Source organism: Leptodactylus fuscus, chromosome 2, assembly GCF_031893055.1.
Source record: "Leptodactylus fuscus isolate aLepFus1 chromosome 2, aLepFus1.hap2, whole genome shotgun sequence".
Lineage (NCBI taxonomy): Eukaryota > Metazoa > Chordata > Amphibia > Anura > Leptodactylidae > Leptodactylus > Leptodactylus fuscus.
This window is the reverse complement of record NC_134266.1, coordinates 255,955,308-255,966,265: the sequence shown is the minus strand read 5'-3', so window position 1 is coordinate 255,966,265 and position 10,958 is coordinate 255,955,308. Positions and strand designations below refer to the sequence as shown.

General features: G+C 40.6%; 1 long non-coding RNA gene across 1 annotated transcript in view; it reads left to right on the top strand.

The window, feature by feature from the left end:
- Positions 1 to 422: 422 nt before the first annotated feature.
- LOC142196012 (uncharacterized) overlaps positions 423 to 10,958 on the top strand; it is a 119,609-nt gene continuing 109,073 nt past the window's right edge. The window contains exon 1 of the long non-coding RNA XR_012715119.1: positions 423 to 488. This is a non-coding gene — a long non-coding RNA (uncharacterized LOC142196012). The remainder of the gene's footprint in view (positions 489 to 10,958) is intronic.

Genomic DNA, 10,958 nt, shown 5'->3' with positions numbered 1-10,958 from the left:
GTCATCGGTGTCGGTCGGGGAAGGGGGGCCCCATGTCAAAAGTTCGCCATGGAGCCCCGCCATTCCTAGTTACGCCACTGCCCTCCACCATCCCAGGGTGACCCAGAAATGAGATGGCAGGTCTATTTTCCTTCTGAATGCCAGTTTTCCATATCACATTAGTGATAAAGAGATATATTATACTATATAGTCGGGTGACATAGACTCTCATCATATACAGTATACAGTAGTAAATGATAGCCCAGTATATACCGTGCCTGGGCTAGGTTCGGTTTTTATGCTATGGATTCATAGCTTTGCTGCCCCCTTCAGTTTGCTTATTCCCTTATAGGACACCCAACTAGGAAGCCTTTTCTTGATACAGTTTGGAGCTATTTTAGGCAACAGCTTTAAGTAATTTGCCCATTATAATATTCTTATTGGAATTGCTCCAGATAGCTATGAGAGCCGCCGAGTAGCCTGGAGAAGCAGCAGCAAGTCTAGACAAAGTAAGTCTGCACAAATATGGCATTACTGCTCATGTAATAATCCCCAGTTTATAGATCTATAGATCTAGATTTAATGCCCAGTGCTGAAGTTTTGTGTGTATTATCCTTGTGCTATGATGTCATAATGGGTATTATCCCTGTACTGTGACATCACTGTGGGTATTATCCCTGTACTGTGACATCACTGTATGTATTATCTCTGTACTGTGACATCACTGTGTGTATTATCCTTGTGCTATGATGTCATAATGGGTATTATCCCTGTACTGTGACATCACTGTATTATCCCTGTACTGTGACATCACTGTGTGTATTATCCCTGTACTGTGACATCATTGTGTGTATTATCCCTGTACTGTGACATCACTGTGTGTATTATCCCTGTACTGTGACATCACTGTGTGTATTATCCCTGTACTGTGACATCACTGTGTGTATTATCTCTGTACTGTGACATCACTGTGTGTATTATCCTGTACTGTGACATCACTGTGTGTATTATCCTGTACTGTGACATCACTGTGTGTATTATCTCTGTACTGTGACATCACTGTGTGTATTATCCCTGTACTGTGACATCACTGTGTGTATTATCTCTGTACTGTGACATCACTGTGTGTATTATCTCTATACTGTGACATCACTGTGTGTATTATCTCTGTACTGTGACATCACTGTGTGTATTATCTCTATACTGTGACATCACTGTGTGTATTATCTCTGTACTGTGACATCACTGTGTGTATTATCCTGTACTGTGACATCACTGTGTGTATTATCTCTGTACTGTGACATCACTGTGTATTATCTCTGTACTGTGACATCACTGTGTGTATTATCTCTGTACTGTGACATCACTGTGTGTATTATCCTGTACTGTGACATCACTGTGTGTATTATCCCTGTACTGTGACATCACTGTGTGTATTATCCTGTACTGTGACATCACTGTGTGTATTATCCCTGTACTGTGACATCACTGTGTGTATTATCCTGTACTGTGACATCACTGTGTGTATTATCCCTGTACTGTGACATCACTGTGTGTATTATCTCTGTACTGTGACATCACTGTGTGTATTATCTCTGTACTGTGACATCACTGTGTGTATTATCCTGTACTGTGACATCACTGTGTGTATTATCCCTGTACTGTGACATCACTGTGTGTATTATCCTGTACTGTGACATCACTGTGTGTATTATCCCTGTACTGTGACATCACTGTGTGTATTATCCTGTACTGTGACATCACTGTGTGTATTATCCCTGTACTGTGACATCACTGTGTGTATTATCTCTGTACTGTGACATCACTGTGTGTATTATCTCTGTACTGTGACATCACTGTGTGTATTATCCTGTACTGTGACATCACTGTGTGTATTATCCCTGTACTGTGACATCACTGTGTGTATTATCCTGTACTGTGACATCACTGTGTGTATTATCCCTGTACTGTGACATCACTGTGTGTATTATCCCTGTACTGTGACATCACTGTGTGTATTATCCCTGTACTGTGACATCACTGTGTGTATTATCCCTGTACTGTGACATCACTGTGTGTATTAATCCCTGTACTGTGACATCACTGTGTGTATTATCCCTGTACTGTGACATCACTGTGTGTATTATCCCTGTACTGTGACATCACTGTGTGTATTATCCCTGTACTGTGACATCACTGTGTGTATTATCCCTGTACTGTGACATCACTTGTGTGTATTATCTCTGTACTGTGACATCACTGTGTGTATTATCCCTGTACTGTGACATCACTGTGTGTATTATCCCTGTACTGTGACATCACTGTGTGTATTATCCCTGTACTGTGACATCACTGTGTGTATTATCCCTGTACTGTGACATCACTGTGTGTATTATCCCTGTACTGTGACATCACTGTGTGTTTTATCTCTGTACTGTGACATCACTGTGTGTATTATCTCTGTACTGTGACATCACTGTGTGTATTATCCCTGTACTGTGACATCACTGTGTGTATTATCTCTGTACTGTGACATCACTGTGTGTATTATCTCTGTACTGTGACATCACTGTGTGTATTATCCCTGTACTGTGACATCACTGTGTGTATTATCCCTGTACTGTGACATCACTGTGTGTATTATCCCTGTACTGTGACATCACTGTGTGTATTATCCTGTACTGTGACATCACTGTGTGCATTATCCTGTACTGTGACATCACTGTGTGTATTATCCTGTACTGTGACATCACTGTGTGCTATTATCCCTGTACTGTGACATCACTGTGTGTATTATCTCTGTACTGTGACATCACTGTGTGTATTATCTCTGTACTGTGACATCACTGTGTGTATTATCCCTGTACTGTGACATCACTGTGTGTATTATCCCTGTACTGTGACATCACTGTGTGTATTATCCCTGTACTGTGACATCACTGTGCTGTATTATCCCTGTACTGTGATATCACTGTGTGTATTATCCCTGTACTTTGACATCACTGTGTGTATTATCCTGTACTGTGACATCACTGTGTGTATTATCTCTGTACTGTGACATCACTGTGTGTATTATCCCTGTACTGTGACATCACTGTGTGTATTATCCCTGTACTGTGACATCACTGTGTGTATTATCCCTGTACTGTGACATCACTGTGTGTATTATCCCTGTACTGTGACATCACTGTGTGTATTATCCTGTACTGTGACATCACTGTGTGTATTATCTCTGTACTGTGACATCACTGTGTGTATTATCTCTGTACTGTGACATCACTGTGTATTATCCCTGTACTGTGACATCACTGTGTGTATTATCTCTGTACTGTGACATCACTGTGTGTATTATCTCTGTACTGTGACATCACTGTGTGTATTATCCTGTACTGTGACATCACTGTGTGTATTATCTCTGTACTGTGACATCACTGTGTGTATTATCCCTGTACTGTGACATCACTGTGTGTATTATCTCTGTACTGTGACATCACTGTGTGTATTATCCCTGTACTGTGACATCACTGTGTGTATTATCCCTGTACTGTGACATCACTGTGTGTATTATCCCTGTACTGTGACATCACTGTGTGTATTATCCCTGTACTGTGACATCACTGTGTGTATTATCCTGTACTGTGACATCACTGTGTGTATTATCTCTGTACTGTGACATCACTGTGTGTATTATCTCTGTACTGTGACATCACTGTGTGTATTATCCCTGTACTGTGACATCACTGTGTGTATTATCCTCTGTACTGTGACATCACTGTGTGTATTATCCCTGTACTGTGACATCACTGTGTGTATTATCCTGTACTGTGACATCACTGTGTGTATTATCCCTGTACTGTGACATCACTGTGTGTATTACCCTGTACTGTGACATCACTGTGTGTATTATCTCTGTACTGTGACATCACTGTGTGTATTATCCTGTACTGTGACATCACTGTGTGTATTATCCCTGTACTGTGACATCACTGTGTGTATTATCCCTGTACTGTGACATCACTGTGTGTATTATCCTCTGTACTGTGACATCACTGTATGTATTATCTCTGTACTGTGACATCACTGATGTGAATTATCTCTGTACTGTGACATCACTGTGTGTATTATCTCTGTACTGTGACATCACTGTGTGTATTATCCCTGTACTGTGACATCACTGTGTGTATTATCCCTGTACTGTGACATCACTGTGTGTATTATCCCTGTACTGTGACATCACTGTGTGTATTATCTCTGTACTGTGACATCCACTGTGTGTATTATCTCTGTACTGTGACATCACTGTGTGTATTATCCCTGTACTGTGACATCACTGTGTGTATTATCCCTGTACTGTGACATCACTGTGTGTATTATCCCTGTACTGTGACATCACTGTGTGTATTATCCCTGTACTGTGACATCACTGTGTGTATTATCTCCTGTACTGTGACATCACTGTGTGTATTATCCCTGTACTGTGACATCACTGTGTGTATTATCTCTGTACTGTGACATCACTGTGTGTATTATCTCTGTACTGTGACATCACTGTGTGTATTATCCCTGTACTGTGACATCACTGTGTGTATTATCCCTTGTACTGTGACATCACTGTGTGTATTATCCCTGTACTGTGACATCACTGTGTGTATTATCTCCTGTACTGTGAACATCACTGAGTGTATTATCTCTGTACTGTGACATCACTGTGTGTATTATCTCTGTACTGTGACATCACTGTTATTATCCTGTACTGTGACATCACTGTGTGTATTATCCTGTACTGTGACATCACTGTGTGTATTATCTCCTGTACTGTGACATCACTGTGTGTATTATCTCTGTACTGTGACATCACTGTTTTATCCCTGTACTGTGACATCACTGTGTGTATTATCCTGTACTGTGACATCACTGTGTGTATTATCTTCTGTACTGTGACATCACTGTGTGTATTATCTCTGTACTGTGACATCACTGTATTATCCCTGTACTGTGACATCACTGTGTGTATTATCCTGTACTGTGACATCACTGTGTGTATTATCCCTGTACTGTGACATCACTGTGTGTATTATCCCTGTACTGTGACATCACTGTGTGTATTATCTCTGTACTGTGACATCACTGTGTGTATTATCTCTGTACTGTGACATCACTGTGTGTATTATCCCTGTACTGTGACATCACTGTGTGTATTATCCCTGTACTGTGACATCACTGTGTGTATTATCTCTGTACTGTGACATCACTGTGTGTATTATCCCTGTACTGTGACATCACTGTGTGTATTATCTCTGTACTGTGACATCACTGTGTGTATTATCTCTGTACTGTGACATCACTGTGTGTATTATCTCTGTACTGTGACATCACTGTGTGTATTATCTCTGTACTGTGACATCACTGTGTGTATTATCCTGTACTGTGACATCACTGTGTGTATTATCCCTGTACTGTGACATCACTGTGTGTATTATCCCTGTACTGTTGACATCACTGTGTGTATTATCCCTGTACTGTGACATCACTGTGTGTATTATCCCTGTACTGTGACATCACTGTGTGTATTATCCCTGTACTGTGACATCACTGTGTGTATTATCCCTGTACTGTGACATCACTGTGTGTATTATCTCTGTACTGTGACATCACTGTGTGTATTATCTCTGTACTGTGACATCACTGTATTATCCCTGTACTGTGACATCACTGTGTGTATTATCCCTGTACTGTGACATCACTGTGTGTATTATCTCTGTACTGTGACATCACTGTGTGTATTATCTCTGTACTGTGACATCACTTGTATTATCCCTGTACTGTGACATCACTGTGTGTATTATCCTGTACTGTGACATCACTGTGTGTATTATCTCTGTACTGTGACATCACTGTGTATTATCCCTGTACTGTGACATCACTGTGTGTATTATCCTGTACTGTGACATCACTGTGTGTATTATCCCTGTACTGTGACATCACTGTGTGTATTATCCCTGTACTGTGACATCACTGTGTAGTATTATCTCTGTACTGTGACATCACTGTGTGTATTATCTCTGTACTGTGACATCACTGTGTGTATTATCCTGTACTGTGACATCACTGTGTGTATTATCCCTGTACTGTGACATCACTGTGTGTATTATCCCTGTACTGTGACATCACTGTGTGTATTATCCCTGTACTGTGACATCACTTGTGTCATTATCCCTGTACTGTGACATCACTGTGTGTATTATCTCTGTACTGTGACATCACTGTGTGTATTATCCTCTGTACTGTGACATCACTGTGTGTATTATCCCTGTACTGTGACATCACTGTGTGTATTATCCCTGTACTGTGACATCACTGTGTGTATTATCCCTGTACTGTGACATCACTGTGTGTATTATCCCTGTACTGTGACATCACTGTGTGTATTATCTCCTGTACTGTGACATCACTGTGTGTATTATCCTGTACTGTGACATCACTGTGTGTATTATCCTCTGTACTGTGACATCACTGTGTGTATTATCCCTGTACTGTGACATCACTGTGTGTATTATCCCTGTACTGTGACATCACTGTGTGTATTATCCTTCTGTGACTCACTGTGTATCTGTACTGTGACACTGTGTGTATTATCTCTGTACTGTGACATCACTGTGTGTATTATCCCTGTACTGTGACATCACTGTGTGTATTATCTCTGTACTGTGACATCACTGTGTGTATTATCCCTGTACTGTGACATCACTGTGTGTATTATCCCTGTACTGTGACATCACTGTGTGTATTATCCTGTACTGTGACATCACTGTGTGTATTATCCTGTACTGTGACATCACTGTGTGTATTATCTCTGTACTGTGACATCACTGTGTGTATTATCCCTGTACTGTGACATCACTGTGTGTATTATCCTGTACTGTGACATCACTGTGTGTATTATCCCTGTACTGTGACATCACTGTGTGTATTATCTCCTGTACTGTGACATCACTGTGTGTATTATCCCTGTACTGTGACATCACTGTGTGTATTATCTCTGTACTGTGACATCACTGTGTGTATTATCTCTGTACTGTGACATCACTGTGTGTATTATCCTCTGTACTGTGACATCACTGTGTGTATTATCCCTGTACTGTGACATCACTGTGTGTATTATCCTGTACTGTGACATCACTGTGTGTATTATCCCTGTACTGTGACATCACTGTGTGTATTATCTCTGTACTGTGACATCACTGTGTGTATTATCTCTGTACTGTGACATCACTGTGTGTATTATCCTGTACTGTGACATCACTGTGTGTATTATCCTGTACTGTGACATCACTGTGTGTATTATCCTGTACTGTGACATCACTGTGTGTATTATCCCTGTACTGTGACATCACTGTGTGTATTATCTCTGTACTGTGACATCACTGTGTGTATTATCCTGTACTGTGACATCACTGTGTGTATTATCCTGTACTGTGACATCACTGTGTGTATTATCCTGTACTGTGACATCACTGTGTGTATTATCCCTGTACTGTGACATCACTGTGTGTATTATCCCTGTACTGTGACATCACTGTGTGTATTATCTCTGTACTGTGACATCACTGTGTGTATTATCTCTGTACTGTGACATCACTGTGTGTATTATCCCTGTACTGTGACATCACTGTGTGTATTATCCTGTACTGTGACATCACTGTGTGTATTATCCCTGTACTGTGACATCACTGTGTGTATTATCCCTGTACTGTGACATCACTGTGTGTATTATCCCTGTACTGTGACATCACTGTGTGTATTATCCTGTACTGTGACATCACTGTGTGTATTATCCTGTACTGTGACATCACTGTGTGTATTATCCCTGTACTGTGACATCACTGTGTGTATTATCTCTGTACTGTGACATCACTGTGTGTATTATCCTGTACTGTGACATCACTGTGTGTATTATCCTGTACTGTGACATCACTGTGTGTATTATCCCTGTACTGTGACATCACTGTGTGTATTATCCCTGTACTGTGACATCACTGTGTGTATTATCTCTGTACTGTGACATCACTGTGTGTATTATCCCTGTACTGTGACATCACTGTGTTGTATTATCCCTGTACTGTGACATCACTGTGTGTATTATCCCTGTACTGTGACATCACTGTGTGTATTATCCCTGTACTGTGACATCACTGTGTGTATTATCTCTGTACTGTGACATACTGTGTGTATATCTCTGTACTGTGACATCACTGTGTGTATTATCCTGTACTGTGACATCACTGTGTGTATTATCCCTGTACTGTGACATCACTGTGTGTATTATCCTGTACTGTGACATCACTGTGTGTATTATCCCTGTACTGTGACATCACTGTGTGTATTATCCCTGTACTGTGACATCACTGTGTGTATTATCTCTGTACTGTGACATCACTGTGTGTATTATCCTTGTACTGTGACATCACTGTGTGTATTATCTCTGTACTGTGACATCACTGTGTGTATTATCCTGTACTGTGACATCACTGTGTGTATTATCCCTGTACTGTGACATCACTGTGTGTATTATCCCTGTACTGTGACATCACTGTGTGTATTATCTCCTGTACTGTGACATCACTGTGTGTATTATCCTGTACTGTGACATCACTGTGTGTATTATCCCTGTACTGTGACATCACTGTGTGTATTATCCCTGTACTGTGACATCACTGTGTGTATTATCCCTGTACTGTGACATCACTGTGTGTATTATCCCTGTACTGTGACATCACTGTGTGTATTATCTCTGTACTGTGACATCACTGTGTGTATTATCCTGTACTGTGACATCACTGTGTGTATTATCTCCTGTACTGTGACATCACTGTGTGTATTATCTCTGTACTGTGACATCACTGTGTGTATTATCCCTGTACTGTGACATCACTGTGTGTATTATCTCTGTACTGTGACATCACTGTGTGTATTATCCCTGTACTGTGACATCACTGTGTGTATTATCCCTGTACTGTGACATCACTGTGTGTATTATCTCTGTACTGTGACATCACTGTGTGTATTATCTCTGTACTGTGACATCACTGTGTGTATTATCTCTGTACTGTGACATCACTGTGTGTATTATCCTGTACTGTGACATCACTGTGTGTATTATCCCTGTACTGTGACATCACTGTGTCTGTACTGTATTATCCTGTACTGTGACATCACTGTGTGTATTATCCTCTGTACTGTGACATCACTGTGTGTATTATCTCTGTACTGTGACATCACTGTGTGTATTATCTCTGTACTGTGACTCTGGTGTATTATCCTGTACTGTGACATCACTGTGTGTATTATCCCTGTACTGTGACATCACTGTGTGTATTATCCCTGTACTGTGACATCACTGTGTGTATTATCCCTGTACTGTGACATCACTGTGTGTATTATCTCTGTACTGTGACATCACTGTGTGTATTATCTCCTGTACTGTGACATCACTGTGTGTATTATCCTGTACTGTGACATCACTGTGTGTATTATCTCCTGTACTGTTGACATCACTGTGTGTATTATCCCTGTACTGTGACATCACTGTGTGTATTATCCTCTGTACTGTGACATCACTGTGTGTATTATCTCTGTACTGTGACATCACTGTGTGTATTATCCTCTGTACTGTGACATCACTGTGTGTATTATCTCTGTACTGTGACATCACTGTGTGTATTATCCTGTACTGTGACATCACTGTGTGTATTATCCCTGTACTGTGACATCACTGTGTGTATTATCCCTGTACTGTGACATCACTGTGTGTATTATCCTGTACTGTGACATCACTGTGTGTATTATCCTGTACTGTGACATCACTGTGTGTATTATCTCTGTACTGTGACATCACTGTGTGTATTATCCTGTACTGTGACATCACTGTGTGTATTATCCTGTACTGTGACATCACTGTGTGTATTATCCCTGTACTGTGACATCACTGTGTGTATTATCCTCTGTACTGTGACATCACTGTGTGTATTATCTCTGTACTGTGACATCACTGTGTGTATTATCCTGTACTGTGACATCACTGTGTGTATTATCTCTGTACTGTGACATCACTGTGTGTATTATCCCTGTACTGTGACATCACTGTGTGTATTATCCCTGTACTGTGACATCACTGTGTGTATTATCCCTGTACTGTGACATCACTGTGTGTATTATCTCTGTACTGTGACATCACTGTGTGTATTATCCCTGTACTGTGACATCACTGTGTGTATTATCTCTGTACTGTGACATCACTGTGTGTATTATCTCTGTACTGTGACATCACTGTGTGATTATCCCTGTACTGTGACATCACTGTGTGTATTATCCTCTGTACTGTGACATCACTGTGTGTATTATCCTGTACTGTGACATCACTGTGTGTATTATCCCTGTACTGTGACATCACTGTGTGTATGTATCTCTGTACTGTGACATCACTGTGTGTATTATCCCTGTACTGTGACATCACTGTGTGTATTATCCCTGTACTGTGACATCACTGTGTGTATTATCTCTGTACTGTGACATCACTGTGTGTATTATCCCTGTACTGTGACATCACTGTGTGTATTATCTCTGTTACTGTGACATCACTGTGTGTATTATCTCTGTACTGTGACATCACTGTGTGTATTATCTCTGTACTGTGACATCATCTGTGTATTATCTCTGTACTGTGACATCTCTGTGTGTATTATCCCTGTACTGTGACATCACTGTGTGTATTATCCATGTACTGTGACATCACTGTGTGTATTATCTCTGTACTGTGACATCACTGTGTGTATTTCCCTGTACTGTGACATCACTGTGTGTATTATCCTGTACTGTGACATCACTGTCGTGTATTATCTCTGTACTGTGACAACTTGTGTGTATTATCCTGTACTGTGACATCCATGTGATGTATAACCTGTACTACTCGTGACTATCAA